The sequence below is a fragment of the Thermobia domestica genome, chromosome 4 (genome assembly GCF_964235325.1).
Source record: "Thermobia domestica chromosome 4, izTheDome1.hap1.1, whole genome shotgun sequence".
Lineage (NCBI taxonomy): Eukaryota > Metazoa > Arthropoda > Insecta > Zygentoma > Lepismatidae > Thermobia > Thermobia domestica.
The window spans coordinates 302,267,593-302,281,127 of NC_137457.1; the positions used below are offsets into that span (position 1 = coordinate 302,267,593).

General features: G+C 34.5%; 1 protein-coding gene and 1 long non-coding RNA gene across 3 annotated transcripts in view; both read right to left on the reverse strand.

Moving 5' to 3' along the window:
* Positions 1-13,535, reverse strand: part of LOC145684260 (short-chain dehydrogenase/reductase family 16C member 6-like) — a 206,170-nt gene that overhangs the window by 98,064 nt on the left and 94,571 nt on the right. The window lies entirely within an intron of this gene.
* The window catches only part of LOC145684262 (uncharacterized), a 64,337-nt gene continuing 56,441 nt past the window's right edge, over positions 5,640-13,535 (reverse strand). Inside the window, exon 3 of the long non-coding RNA XR_014131265.1 lies at positions 5,640-6,084. This is a non-coding gene — a long non-coding RNA (uncharacterized LOC145684262). The remainder of the gene's footprint in view (positions 6,085-13,535) is intronic.

Sequence of the window (13,535 nt, forward strand, 5' to 3'; positions counted from 1 at the left end):
TTTATTTAAATTTTAAGTTTTTTTTTTAAATTCCTTTAGGCATCTGTGGTGTGAATGAGGAATATTACTTTGTTCAGTGAATCCTTTTTCTTCAACCTTTAAATTCCTTTAGGCATCTGTGGTGTGAATGAGGAATATTACTTTATTCAGTGAATCCTTTTCCTTCAACCTTTAAATTGCTTTAGGCATCTGTGGTGTGAATGAGGAATATTACTTTGTTCAGTGAATCCTTTTTCTTCAACCTTTAAATTCCTTTAGGCATCTGTGGTGTGAATGAGGAATATTACTTTATTCAGTGAATCCTTTTCCTTCAACCTTTAAATTGCTTTAGGCATCTGTGGTGTGAATGAGGAATATTACTTTGTTCAGTGAATCCTTTTTCTTCAACCTTTAAATTCCTTTAGGCATCTGTGGTGTGAATGAGGAATATTACTTTGTTCAGTGAATCCTTTTCCTTCAACCTTTAAATTCCTTTAGGCATATGTGGTGTGAATGAGGAATATTACTTTGTTCAGTGAATCCTTTTCCTTCAAGCTTTAAATTCCTTTAGGCATCTGTGGTGTGAATGAGGAATATTACTTTGTTCAGTGAATCCTTTTTCTTCAACCTTTAAATTCCTTTAGGCATCTGTGGTGTGAATGAGGAATATTACTTTGTTCAGTGAATCCTTTTCCTTCAACCTTTAAATTCCTTTAGGCATGTGTGGTGTGAATGGGGAATATTACTTTGTTCTGTGAATCATTTTCCTTCAACCTTCAGAAAATAGACTTAAACTATTACTTTTGCAAAACTAAACTTTCTTTTAAGCCTCAAATGGACACATTGCAGCAGAAAGTTTCGGAAAACGTTGTTTTTTCACTGCTAGGTTTTCATTTTAGATAGTGTATATCAGGGCGCAAAATTTCAGTCAGACTCACTCGCCAATCCAAAAATAATGGTCGCCAGTATCTCTCCCGTACAAATTATGAGAAGTCTCCCTTCCTCCGTGGCATTTGGTTTGACAAAGAAAGAGATTGACGCACCAAGAGGCAAATCATTTTGATTGAGGCTGGGAAAAGAGGGGCGAATTACAACGTTGTGAAGACTTCACTTTCCATGTCCGTTGTGAAGACTTCACATTTCGTGTTTTCTCTCACTCACTGACAATTATTTTCGAGCGAAACAGAAACTGAGCAGCCCTATGAGTTTAGGCAGAAACCATTCCTACTGAACACTGGTCGCCAGCTCTAAATTTCTAGTCGCCAATGGCGACCTGACGACCGGAAAATTTTGCACCCTGGTGTATATTTACAGTGAAGGGGGGCATGTGTTCCGGTGCACCCCCCTAAATCCGACCCTGTATATAAAATAACTCTTGAACCACGAGACGGATCTCGATCAATTTTCAACATAGATGAGGTTCAGGCCTGGGATGGGTTTTATCAGTTCACTTTGACAGTGCAACTTAGGGGAGGGAAGAGATATTTAAAAATGATTGAAAATGACCGATATTAGTCGAATCTATAGTTTTCAGGGTTGCTAAGATGAACAGTGACACTTCCATCCAAATTCAACCCTACAACTTTGAGGAAGGGGAGATATGTAAAAATTATTGAAAATGACCGTTATCAGAAACGGCTTCTGCATGACGATGAAGATTTTCTGGATCGTGTCGTCTTCAGGGTTGAATCAACATTTCGCCTAAGTGGCGATGTGAATACTCATAAAGTTTGCATCTGCGGGTCAGTAAATCCCCACGAGATGGTACAGTCACAACGAGATGCCTTTGAATTGAATGTGTTTTGTGCCATATACCGGCGCAAAGTTTATGGGCCTTTCTCGCCTATCGACTCGATATGTTCCGTGTAACTAATAATACTTATATAAAGCACTTGCAGCAGAAACTGCTTGAGCTGCTCTTTCATTTGTTGTATTATTTATAATTGTACGTTAAATATAATAAATACTACAAAGCCTTAAAACCCCGATGTTCATTTTGAAACACTCTATATATAGCAAAAATATTTATCTTATGGTTTTTACCATTACACTTTAGTTGAAATGCGCTTCCTAAGGGGAAGGGGTTCAAATTATTTCCATAAAGCTATTCTTTCCGTGCGAAGAACGGACTTTCAGCTAGTCGTGCAATAAATTCATATTTCTCTGTAATAAATTTCTATTTTTCTGCAATAAATTTCTATTTTTCTACAACAAATTTTTATTTCCCTGCAATAAATGTACATTTCCTTGTAATAAATGTGTATTTCCCTGCAATAAACTTGTATTTCCCTGCAATAAACATTATATCCCTGCAATAACTTTGTATTTCCCTGCAATAAATTTGTATTCTCCTGCAATAAATGTGTATTTCCCTTCAATAAATTTGTATTTCCTTGCAATAAATTTGTATTTCCCTGCAATAAATTTGAATTTCTCTGCAATAAATTTTTATTTCCTTGCAATAAATTCACATTTCATTGCAATAAATGTATATTTTCCTTCAATACGTGTGTATTTCTATGCAATAAACATGTATATCCCCGCAATAAATTTATATTTTCCTTCAATAAATTTGTACTTCCTTGCAATAAATTTGTATTTCCGTGCAATAAATTTGTATTTCCTTGCAATAAATTTGTATTTCCCTGCAACATATTCCTGCAATAAATTTGTATTTCCTTGCAATAAATTTGTATTTCCCTACAATAAATTTGTACTTCTCTGCAATAAATTTGTATTTCACTGCAATAAATTTGTATTTGCCTGCAATAAATGTGTATTTCCCTGCAACAAATTTGGATTTCCCTGACATTTTATCCTTAGACAGGACAAAGAAGATTTCTTTTTCCATTTACTCTATAATTTTTTTTTATATTCTATGAAATGTTCTTCACGCCACATTTGAACATATATCAACGCAATTTTTCACTGAATAGCGCGATGATTAAGAATGAGAAAAAAAAACCGAGCACACTCTTCAAGTATTTCGCAGTAGGGAGTCTTGGCTGAACGTGTATATATATAAAAAATATATGGCAAAGGGAGTTGCAAAAATACTTTTTACGACTTGTGTGTTATATGTTTTTATATTATGTGAACATTCATCCATCAAATTACTTTCCCTGAAGCATTAAGAAGAATGCAAGACCTTGGAACACAATAGTTACTAATTATAGAGATTTTCAAGGAGATAATAATAAAAAAAGCTAACAGGCTTTCAAAATAGACTAACACATAAGTTTAAGGTTGAAACGATGTACTTTATATAGTAGTATTATGTTCTCAGAAACAATAAACTATAAAAGAGATAATTTATGCATTGCATTACAAAATATGCAAAAATTGCATCATTATTTTTTGCATATGCATCCAAACAGAAATATCTAGGTTAAAAGTGTATGTTTTAACGCTGCCACACTAGAACGTGAAATTGCAATAAATCTGTTTCATAAGTGAATGTTCTGAACATCATCATCTGTACTTGCTTCTTTATACGTACCATAATATTTATATGTATATGTGTGTGGTTTCTTAATTTCGCAATTAGCGTGTTCCCACAGAAAAATCGTTAGGGTATAAAGAGGAAAAATATTTTGTAATACTTTTTTTTTTTTTAAGATCAAAAGATCCAATATATTTCAATAAAAATTTTCTTGTACGCCTTATACACTATATATAGGAACTATAGTGTAGCCAAACCCAAACTATCACTTAACTTAGTATGATGCGCTTATTCTGACCGATTTAGGGGCCGTTCAAAAATTTTGTGGCCTCTGATCCAAAAACTAATTATAGGTCAAGATCGCAATCTTTTTTATGCAATATTTTTGGGTCATTCCTAAAATTATTGGCGAAGATAGCAATTTTTTGGATCATTCCTAAAATTCTTGTTAACTGAAATACGTAAATATACTGATCACAATTCCAAGTGTAATTCACGTATAACGGAATGTTTGTATTTGATACATCCAATGCGTGTCAAATTGTCGCATAATATACTGAACATTGTGTTAGTAACAGAACGCACTACAAGAATTTTTCGTAAATAGGAACACGTGTAGGAGGGTCTGTGCAAATGGCGGCGTGATGTGAAGAGAAGTGTTCGGAGTATGTGCTTGGATTTTTAGTTCATTACACGATTCTTACAGTCCAACACATTTGGTCAAAACTTTCTATAAATTCAATTTCTGTGAAATATCATCAAGAAACGAGTGAAAAATTAATTACTAATATCTAGGAAAGTGCCACTAATATCTAGGAAAATATATATCGCATAACAATTGACAATCAATGCAACAATGTTCAAAACTTATACACTAATTTATTATCAATTCATTTTATATTATTTACAATTATGTTAATATTTCAGGTAATTTCGATATTTCTTCGTGACAATATCTGATGTACTTTATCAAAATAATGTTTCAAAGCAGTTCTAGAACAAATACAATTTATTCACATAGAATTATATATTACAAATGGCGGCGGTCTATTTACTTCAATACAAAACAATTATACGTACAAAGACTATACAATGAATAATTGTAATTCAACAATAATTCATAACGATTTTTGTGTCAGGACAATGTTTAAACTTATGATCACTATCGACATATGATTATAACAATACATTTATAACTTTACTACATAGGTGACTAGTTTTCGATACCTGGGTAGTATTATTGGTGATAATGTGAAGTTCGAATGTGAAACAAAACCAAGGATAGGGGTGCCGAAGAAGCCTTAAGGAGAATCAAAGTCTATTATGTGGGTCCTTGAATGAAGAGTTGGGAATGCTTCGTGTGAAGCATTGTACTGTATAGGGCAGATACATGGACATTATGTAAAAGTGATTAAAAGCAACTGCAAGCCTTCGAAATATGGGTGTGGAGAAGAATGGAAAAAATTAGCTGGGTCGAGCTGAAAAATGAGTGAGAGGGTGTCAGAAATGATGGAGGACAAAAGAACAATTTTAAGTGTAATTAAAAAGAGGAACAGAAATTAGTTGGGACATTGGCTGAGAAGGAACTAGAATATATTATGAGAGACGTACTAGAGCGTATGGTGGCAGGAAAGAGAGGGAGGGGACGAAGGAGACTACAGTTGGTGGACGGTTTCAAAACTGAAAATTCGGACGTGAAGACGAAGAGAATAGCTGAAGACCGAGAAGCACAATAGTTTCTCAGTTGTGACAAGTGGCCTGCCAATGATGATGATAATTTGTAGGCATATGATAATCACATCGCATTAGCGTGCTGTATGGAACTCACTTAGTATAATGGATTATAGTGAAACACTTCTCTACCATGCATACGTCCAACGCTTTTAGCCTTAGTTCCAGTTCTTTTTAAACCAACCAAACGTTTAAGACTTCTCAACGAAATTTATCCATCAAAAACTATCTCAAAGAAGTGATGAAATTTTTTGCGTCACTCTTGAGATATTGACCCAAAAAGTTCCGATTTCGATAGATTTAAGGAGCCATATCTCGGGAATCGTAAGTCTTAGAGAGATGACATTGGTGTTGATCAATACCTAAGAGGATGGTGAACATTTTAGTACCTAATAGTAACTAGTGGTAACTGGCCAACTGGCCACCGTTCCCCAAATATTGGCCAAAACAAGTTCGGATTTCGGGAAATTTAAGGAGTAGTATATCGGGAACCGTAAGTCAGAGAGATGATGTTTTCCACTCTTTTCAATTTCGAGACCTCTAATTTGAGCATGTGTCTTCGTAAAACAACATATCGTAGAACGTTTTAACAGAACTCTTAAACAAAACATGTGGAAAAAATTTAGTACTCAAGAAAATTATAAATGGATAGATATATTATAAAAATTGTTTAATAAGTATAATAATAAAGTACATAGAGCAATTGATATAAAGCCTGTTAAAGTTAATGAGAAAAAATAATTCTTTTGAAGTTCCTTCTTGCAATGCTCTTGGAGATTCTCAGCTGGTTTAATTATTATTTTACGATTACTAAAAAAAAGTAATTTGTTAACCTCCGGTATTTGAAGGACAATCCTGGGCTCCAACAACTTTGTTGTATAATCAAACATATGCATTCACATTATACCATATTGACACGCTCATCTAAGGATCTGGGAAAAGAGGTTGTAAAGTATTCTTTAGACAATAGATAATCACAGTACATCTCGTAAATGTTATTCGAACATAAGCTATAAATTTTGATGATTACCGTAGTTGAATTTATCCACAATAGTGTGTTGGCGTCAATTAACATTTACTTTCATGTTCATTGCATGACTAATTAACCATTGACAAAGAAATTACGTGGTTTATTGTTGTCCCATGAAGAAGCATTCTTACTCTTGATTAAGCCAAACGACAATTAAATAAAGTTAATGATAAATTCAATTACTTATACAAAAAAAAAAGACCTTGGAATTCCGTTACGTAATAGAATAGTATATGTCTGTAACAAATTTTTTCGCGAAATATTACAATTTATTCTTGCAATAATTGTCTTTCCTGTTTTTCTACTCATTCATGAACTGTTGAGTAAGGCTCAACATGCAACTATAGAATGTGAAAAAATTGTATTGATTTTGTGTTTTCAACGGAAACATTGCAATTGCACACTTCTGATATAACATATTAAGAGTCTTCATCCCGGCGAAATTAAAATACCGCTAATTTTACAGTAATTATGTGATATCTTCAAATAGATAAAAGATAATTGAAATATGGAACAAGAGCGCCCTAGACAATATTATTTTGCGTGACGTACCGTTATCACAAGTCACCTAGTAGCTTTCCGTTTTCAGCTGTTTAGAAACGCGAAAATAAATGCCGATTTTCAAAATGGCTCGAAATCGAAAGCAGATAAGTGAGTCGTGATAACGGTTTCTCATGTAAAATAATATTGTCTAGGGCGCTCTTGTTCCACATTTCGATTATCTTTTATCTATTTGAAGATATCACATAATTACTGTAAAATTAGCGGTATTTTAATTTCGCCGGGATGAAGACTCTTAAGAGTTGAGGAAAATACTACGTACCGGTATCCGATGAGTTACTGTATTCGCGAAAACTCATTCTTGCTGTACCAGTTGGTACGTATGTATTGCTCCGCGTTGCATATATTTTAATCACGATCGATCCTAGCCATAGGAGCTAAATACATGGTTCTGATTGGTTGAAGTTATATGTTTCTCGCCATGTAGCATACATGTAGCACAATCAATCATTAACTGCTATCGGTCCTCATGGCAGAGCATGCAAGCGCACGGGTTAGTAATGAAAATCGCTTTCGGTGTAGGCTCAAACCCGACCCAAAGAATTTTTTTATTATTTTTTTTTAATTTTAATAACACTTTTATCATTAACATAAGATAAAACTACGGTCCATGTTCCGTTAAGGGGGTCCAAAACTACACTGGACCCCCTTAAGCTAACCTAACCTAACCTAACCTGACCTAACCTAACCTAACGTAACCTAAGCTAACCTAATAGAACCTAATATAACGTTATATTATGCAATCAAACAAAAATAAATAGAAAGAAGTGGTCTACTTATTATCAGTTTCCAGTGTAATAGTCGACATGGCTAATGGCTGCGGCATACAACCACAAATTAAGGGTAAGTGGAAAAAACAAGGAATGTCGTGTGTGCTTTAGCGGCTGCTTTGCCCTATCTGTTGATGACTCTTGGTACTACAGGGTGTCCGAGAAGTCCTTCCCTGATTACAGAAATTGATAACTCAGGCTAGAAATAAGATAGAAATATGAAACTGGTGTTGAATTGTTTACAAACTATAAAAGTTTTTGTCTGTGTTAGGTTTGTTCTGTTTTACCAAGTCTCAATTTTGTTTGTATCAACGAATAACCACAGTCGTTGCATCGATCCCTCCAGTGATGTTGGGTAATGTGTGGATGGAAATTGAATATCGCCTAGATGTGCTACGTGCTACCAAGGGTGCTCATGTGGAAGTGTACTGATGTGACCAAAACTTTTATAGTTTGTAAACAATTCAACACCAGTTTCATATTTCTATCTTATTTCTAGCCTGAGTTATCAATTTCTGTAATCAGGGAAGGACTTCTCGGACACCCTGTATTTGACTGTATATGCCTTGCATGCGTAGATGTAGAAATGTCCAAGGACAGGGGCAAAAGATTTGACTAATCGCATTCATTTTGCACGCGGTTTTCAATATTAAAACATCGTTTTCTCGAAAATGCAGTTTTGTGACATTCCTGATTTTTTCCCCTTACCGTTCAAATGTGCTTCTAGAACAAGAACAAATAATATCCCTACTTGAGAAGTGGACCTATAGCTTAATGTGAGATCGGAACCACATTAGCTTTCCCTGAGAATCGAAGCCTGGTCTCCCACGCCAAAGGCACATACGCTTACCCCTTAGCCGTAAGGAATCTCGTGGATAAGGTTCGTATAAATCCTGTATTTTTACGGGATTGTCCCTTGTTAGGAGGTTGTGTTCCAACAGAATCGTCCTGTAATATGTAGATTTGTCTTTAACGTTCTTATTCTTAAATTTAAAAACATGTTAAATGCCAAGAAATTGAAAGCTATTGTCATAAAAATTATCAAGCTAATTGGTAATATATTGTTATGTTGCGAGAATGGTACGTACCTGTAGGAGACATGGTAATAACTCAGTACTATTTATTTGATATGACTCTAATTTGCTGTAATTGGTTATTGATTATATCATATTTCAAAACGATTTTTTTAAATAAAAAAATGCCTTCTCCCAAAAAATCCAGGGACTACAATCTCATTATTATACCATCATTTGTAATGAAAAAATATCATGTATTATTCAAACCGAAAGTGTCTTTTATATATATATCCCAGCTTTGGGCTAAATGTGACACGTGACCCGAAGAAATCAACTTACAAAAGGATATTGAATAATAAGTTATGTGCAGGAGGAGTTTGTGACACCATAAATTTTTTGACTATATGCAAGACTTTGAAACAGTTGTTGATTAATGTATTGTAAAAACATACCATTTTGCAAACATATTGAATAACCTGCTTTCAAATGTCCTCATATTGTTTGCTGTTAATGAGTTTATTAACAACAAAATAACAAAAAGTTATGAAAGAAGTATAGACTGAAGGCTCTTAGACGTATATATCGCCAAAACAAGACAAAAAAGAGAAGTAGATTGATTCTGTTATAATTTGTTTGCAAACACGGTTCCATTCGTTCATTTCACGGTTCCTTTTATTGATTCTAACGGTCCTGTTCCAGTTATCACATGTGTTCCTTTAGAAATTCGTCAATCAGATCTTTCGTTTCTAATTCGCACACATTCTGCAAATATAATTAGTCTTTATTATTACTATACCTATACTATTCAGTTACGTAATCATTTTTCGTTTGTATCCGTGAGAGAGAAATGTCTCGGCTCGAATTTCAAAATACGCTCTTCGTCTCATTTTCAATACAAGACGAGACATTTCTCGAGTTTCGTGAGAGCAAAACTAGTTCAATCAAGTTTTCAAACACTGTTTTAGTATTGCATGGTTCATCGTGCAAAAATATAAATTAACAAGAAGATTTACGAACACAATAAAAGCAATTATCGAAGTTTAAAGATACACAATATTATCACCACCATTATCATAGACATACTGCCATTATTGGCAGCTCACTTGCTGCAACTGAGACGTTTCCATGCTCTCAGGTCTTCCGCTAACCTCTTCGTCTTTACTTAAGATCTATCTGTTCTGATATTGTCCATTAATTGTAGTCTCCTTCTCTCTTTCCTGCCACCATACCTTCTAAAACATCCCTCATGATACAGTTCCTTCTTAGCCAATGTCTCAACCAGTTTCTCTTCCTCTTCTTAATAATATCTAAAAATTGTTCTTTTCGCCCACACCATTTCTAACACCCTCTCATTCGTTTTCTGCTCGCCCAGCTAACTTTTTCCATTCTTCCCACACCCTCATTTCAAAAGCTTTCAGTCGTTTTTCATCATTTTTGCGTAGTGTTCATGTTTCTGATCCATACAGCACAATACTCCATACGAAGCATTTTACAAATCTTTTCCTCAACTCTTTATTCAAGATCCCACAAAATTGTATTTTCTTCGTTATAAAGGCTTCTTTCGCCATTCCTGTCCTTGCTTTTATTTCACCTTCACACTTCATATCATCACTAATAATACTACACAGACACAGGTATCGAAAACTAGCCACCTGTTCTGTTTTCTCCCCTCTTACTTCTATATTTGAAAACGACCGCTTCGTTCCAATCACCATGGCTTTTGTCTTTCTAACATTTATTTTCCTTCTATATTCTTCACAGCCCTTCCTCACGTTTTCTAACATCTTACTGATTTTCTCTTCAGATTGTGCAACAAGCGCCATATCATCTGCAAACTATATGCACCTAATCATTTCACCTTCAACTGAAATGCCTTTCACATAATTTACTTCAATAATAAAATATGGTTTAAATCACACCCATTGTGGACCCCTCGTGGCGTGGAAGGTTTTTGATAACTTCTAGGTGAAATTAAGATGAAAATCAGGGCATAACTTTACAAAACGAAACGACGAAAAATTCGAGACGTGACGAAAAAAGCATTTCGGGAATCGAGACAACAAAGAATTCTTTGAGAATCGAGAGAAGACAACAAAGAATTCTTTGAGAATCAAGACGAGAGAACAAAGAATTCTTTGAGAATCGAGAGGACACAACAAAGAATTCTTTAAGAACCGATACAACAGAGAATTTTTAGAGAATCGATAGGGGACAACAAAGAATTCTTTGAGCATCGAGACAACAAAGATTTTTTTTAGAATCGAGACGAGACAACAAAGAATTCTTTGAGAATCGAGAGGAGACGAGAAAACATTATTTCATAGTCCATAGTCCATAGTACAGTAAAATAATTGATCTAGATTTTTAGTTATTCTCAACTGGCGTGCAGTGAGAATCGGCATGTGTGCACCACGGAACTTCCGCGACAATGTGACAATGAATGAGGGAAATAAATAAAAAGTAATATGATTCAATACAAAGGTGAAAAAAAAAGAAGGAACGAGAAAAATATTCCAAAAGCCTAAAAAATATTCATTTCTTCGAGGTGTTCAACAACACACACTAGTTATTAAATGAGAATCTGCCGCTATGTTGCCAACACGTACAATACGTTAGTGTGCCGCAAGAGACTGAATAATCATAAAAGATCAGCAACTACTGATTCAAATCATAGGCGGCGGCTTTTCATTTTGTAACGGGGTACTCATTCTTCAATACTTGTAAGATACATCACAACGTTTCGCATCTTCTTCTTCTTTTTTTAACAGATCCAATAGAATAGTGCTTCTAAATTTGGAAGCTCCTCCTGAGGGGAATGAAAAGGAAATGCGACACAGGACCGAAACGGCATACGCCGAAACTTGTTAAGGCCCTACGCCGTTTCGGTCGTATGCCTTTCGATCGTACGACGGTTTCCCCTCTTCAAGAAAATGTTACTTAATATTGCATAATTATAACATAATGTATTATTATTATTTCGATTTTATGGAGCTAACTGTTTTCGATCCTATGCTGTTTCGGTCCTACGCCGTCTCGCTCCTAACAACACCCAATTGTCCGGCTCCGATTTCAATGAAATTTTTCTAGCTGATAGAAGACATATATATGTATTATTTGTGATGACAGAAATTTTTGCCATGGTGCATGTTTTCTATTTTATATATATATATATATATATATATATATATATATATATATATATATATATATATATATATATATATATATATATATATATATATATATAATTTTTAAGAGTCGGTTATTGTGATGTGGTTATTAGAGATTACTGCAGAAGTCCCTTACTAACCTTTGTAAACGGAGAGTTAATGAAAGAACAACCATGTAGATACATATAAGGCCTAGGGGGAAGTTGTATGGTAGATATGACCTTTACTGCAGCCATCTTAAAATCCGCCATTTTGAACTGAGGTAAAGTTTTTAAAATGGGAATAGAGTAATATGATACATAATTTCGAGTAGAATTTAATCAGAAAGACAATGGTGAAGCTAGTTTTGAGATACATCCATTTGGGGAAAAGTTACAGTCATTCAATTTTTCACTTACTACGTACGAAAGTCCCTTACCTCCGCTTCTAAACCGTGTATTAATGATAATAAGTGGACAAAAGCTTCGGTAATACATATTATGCCTAGAGGGAAGTGATACGGTAAGGGTATCCTTGACGGCAGCCATGTTGAAATCCGCAATTTTGAATTAAAGTGAAGTTTGAAAAATGAAAATCATAGCATGTGACACCTCATTTTAATAGCAATTTTTTCCCAAAAGTCAACGGTATGCCTATTTTTGTTCTATAGTTAACCAGCAGTGGCGTAGGCCTATTTACGATTTTGTTTGGGGGGCTTTGCCTGAAAATGTGAAAATTCTACAAGATATTTCATATATTTTACTATAGTAAGTAAGATTTCCGGGGGGGGCTTAAGCCCGGAAGCCCCCCTAAATGCGCCACTGTTAACCAGTATGAATTTGGGACTGCTTCTAATGTGCACCAAACGTCCATTATTCGATCTTTCAAATTGGCAACACTCCTAATTTTCACCGCATGTTTTAAGATTCTAACTGGCACTTTGCAATTGTTGCCATGGCTCATGTTTTGTAAGTATTTAACTGACATTAAACATTGAGAATAGTCTTCAAATGTGCTTAGGAATATTAGCCAAAGTAAAGAGACAGAAAATTCCAATGGGTGCTTCAGCCCCGCAATACCCATGTAGTTGACGGCTATAGTCTGATCAGAGCAGTGGTGTCCAATTATAATGAACTCGAGGGCCATAACCGTTATTAATAAAATGAAGGGCCGCATAAAACATAAATTTAAAAAACTACTAATTATATTTATTGAGCTGCTTTTTTAATTTTAAAACTTAAATCAACAATTTTTAGCCTCGCCTTCATATTTTTGTTTATTTTCATTTTAGTGTAAATTTTGTTTCTTCATATTATTTAGGCACAGACACATACTAAACACTGCAGCTACGTATATGATTTGTTATGATGAAGTCACTTTTACCTCACACCTGATATACAAATTGATTTTCATTTCCTAGTACGTTTTTTTCCCACTCATTTCACAAAGGCAAGAACTCACGTTCAAACAAAATTAATACCCAGCGAATATTTATCATACGATAAAATATCACGGCGGGGGGAGGGGGATAATTGGATCCCCTTCCCCAAAAAACTCAACATACAATTGTATATTTTCTCAATAAAACTACATTTTTTAATGGGAAAATGATTGATGTAGCATGAAAATTTAATGTTACACTTCATCTGTACTCTTTCTCTTATAAAAACAATCTAGTTCTATCATTTTTTCATTGAAAATATACGTGGAAGTATTTTACAATTACTTATCGTCTTTTCGGGTGCAGAACAATATTCGTTTAATAAAACATAGGCGCAGTGGCTTGAATTATTGGACCTAGGGATGCGCACGAGACAAGATTTGTGGCTGTCTCGTCTCGAAAATGTGCTGTAAAAG